An 11156-nucleotide genomic window follows, 5' to 3' on the forward strand; every position below is an offset into this window, starting at 1 on the left:
AAGTGAAATCACAACATACAGTGTAGAGACTGGAACCAGAGACTATGCAAACATATGCAATCAGTCATATCATTAATGAGCACATTAGTGTGTGTGTGTGTGTGTGTGTGTGTGTGCACTATAGCCTTTTCAAACCTTCCTGTAAGCACATTACAGTTTGTCCAAATAACGCATGGATAATTTTTCATTAAAAATATCGTAAAAAATACAACCTAAGCATTTCCCCCTTTGAAATAAATTTCTGACATTGTACTATGTTTTGCTTTAAACTGTTGCCAAAATATGTCTTATAGAAAAAGTATACTAGCATATTCCCTCAAGCGAACAATCAGGATTTCATAATTCTTTTTTTTTTCATGCAGTCCAAGAATCGATGCACAATAGACTGTACACCTGTCAAGCACAGTCTGTAATAAACTTCGATTTTTTTATTACTCAAAATTCATTATTCAAAATCAATAAAGCATTGACAATGTGTCAATTTCCTCCAAAGCACGCCAATTGACTGTTTCGAGCTATCGATATTTCACAGTCAAATCAGCATGTTAAAACATCGCTTCAAAAGCAGAGTGTTAAAATTCAAACCTTGTCTCGGGGGCCCCCGCATTCAGGGAAATGCTAGAATTTGATTTGATAGACAGTGGCGAAGTAATTTCTAAGTACAAGTGACTTCATTTTCATTTCCGAGAGAGAACACGAGTCGAATGTTTATTACGTTATCTGCCCATCTTTCAGCAACTCTTCAGTCCTTTTTGAGGTGACTAAAAGTTCAATGTTGTATTGTTTGGGGGCAATTTTGGTTTGTGGTTTTTTGGGGGTTTTTTTTCATCTCAGGGATGGAAAAGGAGAAAGTATATGTTATTTTCGATGTCGTACAAGTCTTTGGCTTTTGTATTCACGATATTCCTATACGAGATTGGATCGGATCATTTTGGCTCGTAACCAGTTTTGAATTTGCTGGAGCGCGTCTCGTAGTGACTCGTGCCAACACGTGAGAGTCGGGACGAGTCGATGCGACATGGGACGTGGCGCGCCAAACCGTGGCTCGATGCAGTGCAACATCTTATGATCGTGACAGCTTCTAGTCGTAGATACTCTCAGCTTTGATTGGCACAGATTGAAACATCTTCGACTGCGAGAAGCAAAAGGGGGTATCTCACTGCATGAGAAGCGAATGTTTGTGAGAGTAGCGAATTCTGGGGAATTTTAGGTTTCGTCAGGGTTCGTAAACAGCCGCAATCAAATTTGTAAACAATAATTATTGCAAATAAATTCGCAAATAGTTTTCATTGTCGTATAAACGGTTTTTCTTGTCACAAAGAAATATTGAACATGTTCAAAATTTCTTTGCGACAAGAAAAACCGTTTACGACAATGAAAACTGTTTGCGAATTTGATTGCAATTGTTTACGAATTTGATTGCAGCTGTTAACGAGCCCTGAAATTCCCTAGAATTCGCTATGATCGCAAACATTCGCAGCTCAGTCAATGTCAGTGAGATACCCCCTTAAAGGGGTCATACAGGCCTATCTTACTGACCGGCGAACATAGCGAATGTTAGCAAATTTTACGTTTCGTCAGGGTTCATAAACAGTTGCCATCAAATTCGTAAACAGTGTTCATTGTCGCAAAGATATTTTGAACATTCTCAAAATGTCTTTACAACAAGTTGCGACCAAAAAGAAGAAACAAAAAATCCTGTTTGCGGCAAAAACTTGATCGAACTTAATGGCAACGATTTACAAACCCTGGCAAACATTCGCCGCTCAGTGAGATACCCCCTTAAGCGCGCTACTTGACATCAGTATGCGTAATAGTGTACAGGTTGGATAAAAAAAAAATCCTGTAGATTCGGTCGTTGTTAATGGGATTGAACCCGCATGCACAAACTGGAGCTGGATTTTTTTTTCTCTCTATCATCACGCAGGTGGCATGTACTTCCTCAACTTCCGACATCAGCCCTTTGTCGCGCAGTGAGGCCGTGAGTGATTGGCTTGCTGGTGCATCCATAATGCTAAAGAATTTCGGCTCTTTAATGGGATATCGAATAGACCGATATCTTCATATTTCATTATTTATCATTTTTTTCCCTAAAGTCGTTCCATCAATAAACCTAATTGTTGCCGTTCCATCTGCGTTCGCAATCCTCATCCTCAGGAACAGGTTATAGAGTAAGTTTAGAAGGTGATTGCACGTGATACGCAATTACGTCATTCTAATTTCTCGCAGATGCCCACATAGGGTTAAGTCGAAAGGCCGTTGCATAATTTGGTGGAAGTCAAGTCTATAGTGTCCTCGTTCAGTGACCTTTCCCTATTTTCGTGTATATAAGTAGGTGCATATCTCAGTCAAGGCGTAAAATGAAGGTGACCGAGACACCACCCCTATATAGATTCGTGCCTCTTTCATATTAAGGCCATTGAAACAGAATTGTTATATTTGTATAATATTGTACTTATAGAAATGTAGATATACATGTATGAACATTATGTATACATAATATGCACGTTAACAGTGTATGTATATGTTTATGTATATATGTATGTATGTATGTATGTATGTATGTATGTATGTATGTATGTATGTGTTGTTATTATAAATATGTATATGAATATGCTTGTAAAAACTACTACAGGTTTATTCAATACCGCATTTTGACAAACTGATCTCCAGAGTGTAGACATTGAAAAGAAATAGAGAAAATATGAATATGCCTAACGTATGATTATATCGCTCTCACATTTTCACCTGCATCATTTCTAACATTTCTAGTCTAATCTCCGATTAGAAGTTCTTTTCAGCGACAAGGATGTAGAACAAATTTCCGACTGATGTTATCAAATCGATACAGAGGTAGCACTGACCTTACACATTCACCACAGACGATGTTTCGTCAAAAGTATAATGCCACAGTAGTATTCTCGTATATACCTCGCGACCAAGCACCCTGCATCCTTTTCGCGAATTACTGTGTATTAAAAGGCGAGACGCAATGTGCATGCACTTGGTCTCATCTCTCTATGCTACGATGTGTATTCACCAACATGTAGACACATCCTAATCGTCACTTTCTGTCTCTGCCATAAGACTCTCGTCTTTTAAGCGTGAGAGGTTTTGAAACGTGCCGTGACTTCGAGTTTTACAATGTGCAGGAAGGACGATAAAAGCAATAAGTCCAAACAGAAGGGAATGAAGAAAAGGGAGAAGAGAAAATAGGAGGAGAAGAGAAGAATAGAAGAATGAGAAGAAGAAGAAAAAGAAGGAGAAAAAGAAAAAAAATATGGACAGGTTGAAAGAAGAGGAACATGTTGATAATAATGACTAGTGAAAAATCCAATTCAATCTTTATCAAACCTGCTGTAATGCATTTTCAGAGTGAAAACGTTATCGCATAATATCACTCTTTTATGTACTCTAGAATGCAAGAAATGATTGTAAGTTTTACAAAGACGTTTTGTCTTCGGAGGCATTATGACATTTCTACTGTATTACACTCTTATGTGATCCTTGGAGGGATTCTGCGAACAGATGGATCGTAGTATAAAATTTCATGATGTAATAACTTTCAAAGTTTGGATTAGCCCTGGACTCACGGTACATAAAAATATAAATTTCAAGAGATGAAATTAAAAGTCTCGTAAGAATACGGATTGTTGAACTCTGTTTTTTTTTTTTTTCGATTCAGTTCAGTACAGGTTTATTCGCAATAAAACACGAACGTGCAGCTCAAAAGCTGGAGTTATTCATTTTACAAACACATATAAGATTGATTTGAAATAGAATTTACATACGTGAGTGAGGATGATTACATGTATGTGGATATTTTATGCAGAGTGTTCAAGTTTCTGCATGACTTGCAGACATGCCAGATTCTCGCGCCATAGAAAACGTCCCACAATTTTTTTTGCAGAGGTTACTTACTCCCTTTATCAGCAGCAGTCAAAGAATGAAACTATCACTTATTTCAAAGAATTAACATTAAAAATATTTCCTCCTTGACCAATCCTGAAATTTGATTACTGATAATCGAAATGATGTGAATTGAAGTATACTTTCTTGGTGAATCATTCTTCCAAAATCTAGAATAAATTAGATTACCTTACGAATATTTTGCCTGTGTTCCAAAGTGACACTGACTTCCCTTGCATTCAGTGTGAAATCATAGTCGTATCTGATAGATGTCCACAACACACTTAACTCTGTTATCACCGATGCACGACCCGTCTGTACACATTGTATGTGACAATTTGAGAAGCCGGGCCTTATAGGGTTAAACATCATTACCACTGATAGCGTTCACTCGACAAGGGCGCGCGCCGTTTATCGACCTCTTTCAAATTCGCGTGGGCACTTCGCCTCTCATAAAATTCTAAAAGCAAGTGGCCACTCGCTCCACACCGAAGAAACCAGTGCCCTCTTGGGCTAACTTGACGGACAAATACAATCTTCCTTTGACACATCTGAGAGTGTGTCAAAATATATTCCCAGAGAGAAAACATTCTCTTCGCATTTTTGAAGAGACTGCCAATATCGCATTTCACCTCGCGGAAGAAAAAGGAAGAAAAGAAGGGCCAGAGGTTTCTTCGTTTTTCTCTTCCCGCCAATTTCATCTAAGCATCCTTTTCTCTCCTTTTTTTCCTTCTTAAATCCCAACCTCTGTAAATTTCACCTGTCTCCCTTGAGACTGTCATGAAGAGCAGGTAAACTTACACTTTCACTTATCCCACACTGACGTTTACTCCTCGGAGAACACACATCGCCTTCCAAGGCAGAGCAAACTTCTTACTCTGCTACTTTGAAACACCTTCTCTTTGAACAGAGGGGGCGCCCAAGATGTTGATGTTGACACGCAAACTTTAGGCAATTACTTTTCTTAACACTGTCGTACATACATAACGCAATGATGTCACACTTTCAGAGAGCCATATACCATCAACTGGGTTCACTTTATTTATTGAATTATTGTACCATGGGTGGGAGAAAAGAAGCTTAGTTATGGGAAATACGTGTTTACGGGGTTGGTTTGTGAGAAATGATACCATGCGATTTGAATTTCTGCTGACTGCAGTCCTTGGTTTGACATTCTCTTCTCAATGAATGCAATACCGGCGTCTCTTTAACATGTGTAAGACGCTTTCAGCATGTCATCCTAGACTAACGATGTCGGATTTTTCCACATGTCAAGTTATACCAAGATGATAAGTTATACTGCACAAACTGTTTCACACATTAAATAATTATTCGAGGTTAATGCTATCCGGGAGAGGGGAATATCTCCAGTAAGGATCGGCACGGACGTTTAAAGTCTGGACAAAGGTCTCTCTTTGTTCGTTAGATGTCTGTTTTCATATCCACATCGCATTTGTTCCCTTAAGACACGGAGATAAGAACAAGACGAGATAAAAACAGCTCTTTATGAAACATCGGGCTTCTCTGTATAGCTAACACTGGCCATGTTAACGAAGGGAACTGTATGTCCGTTCCTATGAGAACAAAATGCAACGATGCATACATACAAGCTTTTGTCATGCTGTGTGCACTGAATTGCAAATGCTGTGACTTTTGGGGATGGTGTGGGGGGGGGGCGTAGAGAAGGTAGAGGCGCCTTTTATGTCAAATGGAATTTTGGCCGGCACAAGTAACGTTAGAATGTACTGGTGTCACTGTTAGTTTAAATAATCCATGGTGATGAATAAACCAAGAGATTGGGGATGTGTCCGACAAGAGTACATAACGTGAAACTCATCTTTCATGAATATTTTAGGAGTGCTCTACACTCATGGGTGACTATAGATTGTTTCATTTTCCTCCAAATTTGCATTTTTTCCGTCTCCCAAGCAGCGCTGCGCATTCTAATAGAGGACGTCATCGGAGTTGGGGCACTGCGCCACTGCGGGCGAGACTCATGGTCTTTTAAACAGGAGGTCACGGGTTCAAGTCCTACCCAGTGTTTTGATCATTGGACAAGATGTTTTTCCACCCTGCTCCTTCTTAAACAACAACAAAACAATGAAAACAAAGCGAAAGCCCAGGAACCTGAAAATACTTTGGTTATTTATGGTAGGACAATCTGGAAGAACAGTGCTCGAAGAGCTATAAGCGGTAACCATGGATTAAGAAGACCACCTTATACATAATCTAACCAAGAATATACCATATCAAAGGTCGCTGAAAAGACTCATCTGATTATAATATCAACTGGGCAAACGTTCATTTTGTCACAATCAGTTGAAATCGGCGTGCGGCAGCTACGTTAGTGGGAAGACTCTCTCACAGCGTTCGATCTGAAGAAGCCTACAGATCCAGTAGGCGAAAGTTTCATCAAGAACAGGTAATTTGCAACTGATTGTGACAGAACGAACGTTTACCCACATAGCAAAGGTGTCAGGTAACAGAAAATTGGGAAATAACAAATTTGCACTCGTTTGAATTTCGAACGCTTCCTTTCCTTAGCGCCACTTTGATTCGTTCTAATGTCTCTTTTCTTATGTGTGTGTCTTTACAAGAAAATTCTACACGATTCGTCAACCAAACTGTTGCCATATTAATACTATACGCGAAGAAAGTGAACTCCATTCTTCACAGGATCAGATCAGGATTTGGCATAAATCCCACCGATCATTTGATTATTATAAGCGATAAGCAATGCTAATTGCATTTGTGTTTGAGATGAAATTTAAAGACTCTGTAACAATTCAGTTCCTTAGGATTGTAATGTCTCAAATCATTTTACTGCCAGGTTTTCACCACGTAGCCCTCCTGTGAAGACTCTCAGATTGTCCTCAAATGTCATCTGTATCCTAGCATTTCGTGGTTCAATATCTGGCAAGCCTCAAAACTAGCCACAGGTTTCGCCGTGAGAAGTAATGAACGATTATCTCTCGACTCTTCTGCCGCGAACGATTTTTTGCTTCACAAGATTAAAGGAAGCTGTACCCCACGAGGAGGGGGGGGGGGGGGGAGGGCGGGCGGGCGGGGGGATATATCACCAGAAAACATGGAAGGTAAAGACACGATGAAAATTGAGCGAGAAAAGAGGAGTGCGTTGTGTATTTAGAAACACATCATGATCATGCAAATGTTGAACATGTGAAGGATTTGTATTTGGCTTCTATTTTCCCAAGGTCGAGTAGAGTAGTCGAGTATCTTTCTCCTCACCGGTCGTCCTACTCTCCTTTCTGCTGATCGATCGGTCAGTCCATTTGCAGCTATATGTCTATTGATCGATCTTTCTGTCTATCCATTTATCTTTTCGTTATTATATCTATTCATCGTGACTATATCATCTGACCATCATCTGACCGTCCGACTTGCTGGTCTCGTTGTGACCATTCTATACAATGATAGTATCTGAATGGAGGAATACATCAAGGTTCCCATGCAGTGAATGTAATAAGTGCATGAGAATTCGCATATTGGACTCCGGGTGCGTATATGCGACCTTTTCTCCTGGTAAAATCCCGGCACTTGAAAACTCAATCAATTTGGCAAAGCCGATGATCTGAGACCTTGAAAACAAATGCATGTTCAAACTCAAAGAGATGGCAGGTTTCACTGGCTTTTTTGTTTTTTCTTTCTGTTTTCTTTTGTTGTTGTTATTTTTGTTATTGTTATTATTATTGTTGTTGTTGGTGTTGTTGTTGTTTTACTGCTTCTGTCTTGCCTTCTTATATGGAAACAAGCTGTATCAAAAAAGTTGTCTTACAATTCTTACAATGATGCCCCATCTTACTCACTCTTATCCTATACTATATGCAATTTGATAAGTTATAGAATTCAGTGGAGGCGTAGAGATCAAGTACATGTAACATGCATGTATCAGTGGTCATAAAAAGTATAATGAAAATAATACTTTGTGAAAGGTAAGCCTACATATTGCTCAACAGAAACGTAAGTATGGATGTGGGTAAAATACGTAAGAAAAGTCGATTAATGCAATTTAAATGAAAATGCGAACATTTTTGCTTTTAGTTTTAGGAAAATACAAGAAATTATGGAATATATAAGATTTCGTTTGACAAAAATGTGATGGGTAGCGGCACATCCTCAAATGAACTGACATAATTGCAATCATCATCACTAGCATTATCACAATTATCATCATCGTCATCATCATCACCATCACAATTTCAAACATCTGTCTATAATTTTCCCTCCTTTTCGTGAGATTTCACAATATTTTTTTTTTTTCAGCTTCGACGCGACTCTAATTTACTGAGGCTAATGACTGCAAGTGTGTCTTGGACACTTGTCTGTGTTTTAGAAAGTGAGATATGATGAGACTCGCTTCTTTGAAATATGACATAATTATATATAGTATAGGCCTATGTGTATGGCGCATTTGTGCGTGTATGTGTGTTCGTGTGCGTGTATGTGTGTGCGTACCTTGTGTGGAAGAAACGGCCCAATGTGACGTAAACAATAGGCAGACGAGACCCACAATCGTTCATACATTGAATATTGATATTTATTGGGAAGTGTTTACGCTTTCGGCGCTGCTGCTGTATGCGGAAACAAACGACATGCTCTGTTGTTCCTGGTATATTCAAGTCTAAAGGTGGCGTGTAACTATAGGGACGTACCAAGGCAATGAGAAAAGGGGAGGGCAAAGTCCGCACGACGTTGGCCTAAATCTAGTCTTTCTTTAAAAGAGACAGTTTGCCGATGGATCCCAAACTGGTCCCGCGTACCGATGCGGGCTGGTCGTAACTCAGTAGCCAGGACGACCTGCACGAAGTGTAGTGGAAAACAAAAAGTTGTCGTGTATAGATTTGAGCGCTCTCGGAGCTGATCTGCAATTAGCCTCGTAATTTCGAATCACGCAACACGTGAGTACAGCACGAAGTTCATGATATATAATATGTGTATGTGTGTGTGTGTGTGTGTGTGTTTGTATGTATGTGTGTGTCTGTTTGTCTGTGTATATGTCTGTGTATGTGTTTATAACATTCCGCTTATCTCTAAATTGAATTATGTCTGCAAAACGATGCCCCGCATAAGACACAATCATCACTGATTAATCTAAGATTTGATTGAGTAGGAATTATAGTCATGTTTATACCGGCCTCGACGAGCGACACACAATAATTTTGTGAGCCGAAAATGATTACGACCTTGTGCGACACAAGGCAACATTCTACACTTTTTTCCTTGGTAAAAGAGTTGATATGTCTGTGTATAAACACAATAAAGGCCACGTTGTGTCCCGACATAGAGCGAAGCCCCGTCTTTCCAAGTAATGCCATCCCTGTATGTGTGTGTGTGTATTCAACGTTGTGATTTGTCGTTCACGGCTGAAAATGGCCTTGGAACGGACACGCCGGGATAGATATTTGTGAAGATGTTATGATAATGATGATATATTGTACGCGGCATTTATTCATTGCCGGGATCGAACAACACAGGAAACTATATATAACGTATACCAAGCACAAAGTACACTTCCCACAGAAACGATATTTCAACAAACAGCTACCCGGCAAAAAGTCGAAAGGTGGGGCAACGGAAATAGTGAGAAAGTTCTCTCTCATACCTATGACAAGTATGACAAAAATGAAATGATAAATGAACATTTTATATGTTTCACACCTCAAACCTTTAGTGAAATGGTATATGTGATACTGAGTACTCAAAATGTTAAGTTTTACACTCAAAATGTTGCACTACCCTTTCAGAACCGGTAAATCTCCAACATTTTGAGACTTGTTAGTGTTAATGTAACATTTACAGAAAGGATGGATGAGTGATAACATTTATAATTGATTTACCATTTCCATTTTGGGGCCTCCCCCTTCGTCAGGGATGAAAGTGCTAATGAATTCATTAGCATTCACTGACGAAGTGGGAGGCCCCCGAAAATTCGGGTTTTGAATTAAAATCAAGGCAATTGGCCTTTAATGCATTCCTCTATTGTGACATTATTATTGCTATTTCTAATACCTCCAATACGCGGAGCAACTACATATATAATTTCATAGACCTGCACTCACACATAGGTCTTATATAATTATATTCTTATATACTTATATATATTCATATGTATAGTTATAAATTGAAAACAAAACGAGAAAATCAGAGGGAAATCGCCATGCATACTATATTCCCTCAAGGTATGCCTGCTCTTGAGCTGGTAAATAAACATGATAGATAGGACATTTACTCTGAAAATGAAAATGTAACCAGACACATTTTCATTACCGGTTTTGAATTCCCTCATGGCAGTACTATCAAAAACAAAGTTAATTTTGAAAGCATTGTTGTATCTCTTGCAATGTGCTGTGCGCAGCTTGGATCACAGCGACATGTTTGATTAACGAAAGTATATATATATATATATATATATATATATATATATATATATATATATATATATATATATATATATATATATATACATATGTATATATATATACTTATATATATGTGACCCTGCACCACAAAACCAACAAAAAGTCGCAAGATATGGATTTTTAGTTAAGGGCAGATTCTAAAAGAGCAGACTCTTACCTTTAAGATGATGTATAAATCAATTCAAATTGACTCTCCTAACCTATCTAGATATTGGAAAGAAAGCATACACTCCGGAAAAGTGTGAAGTGAGAAAAGAGGCTCTGAAGTAAAGAGTCTATTCAAGCGCTAAATCTTTTCCAAGCCACGCTAGCTGTGCCGTGAATGGGACAAAAAAAAAAAAAAAACCAGGGTGTTAACCACCGGAGCAACAACAATGAAGGAATTATTAGACTAAGCTGAAATTAGGCATGCTTTATTAACACATTTGGTCCATGATTGGTGGCAATTTCAAAGCAGTAGTATTATCCTTTCAAAAGTTATTATAGTTGAAAGTGAAGAGTGTGTACAGGGTTTTTAAGAAATGAAAAGGGGGACTTATAAGAAACATCTCATCACACTGTTCTACAATAAAGTGTTTGAGAAAAACTGTCAAAAACACAGTTTCATATTTGTTTTATGATCTCAAACTTAAAATGTAGAAAAAGACTTGCTCTTTCAGATAATATGAAAAACTCAATTTTGGCAAGGTTAACCCATTTCACCTATTTTCAGTCCTCACACAAAATCACTGCGTCCGACCTTTTGTTCGTTTTGTGATACACGGTCGCATATTATATATATATATATATAAATATATATATATATAT

General features: G+C 38.4%; 1 protein-coding gene across 3 annotated transcripts in view; it reads left to right on the top strand.

Moving 5' to 3' along the window:
- The window catches only part of LOC140234481 (uncharacterized), a 55642-nt gene that overhangs the window by 29101 nt on the left and 15385 nt on the right, over positions 1-11156 (top strand). Inside the window, exon 1 of one of the 3 annotated variants that reach the window (XM_072314525.1) lies at positions 8821-8828. The exons of the other annotated variants lie outside the window; for them this stretch is intronic. The gene's annotated coding sequence lies outside the window, so the exon portion shown is untranslated. Of the gene's footprint in view, positions 1-8820; positions 8829-11156 lie in introns of those variants that run through there. 3 annotated transcript variants of the gene reach the window in all.

This window comes from Diadema setosum, chromosome 10 (assembly GCF_964275005.1).
Source record: "Diadema setosum chromosome 10, eeDiaSeto1, whole genome shotgun sequence".
In the NCBI taxonomy this organism is placed as follows: Eukaryota; Metazoa; Echinodermata; class Echinoidea; order Diadematoida; family Diadematidae; genus Diadema; species Diadema setosum.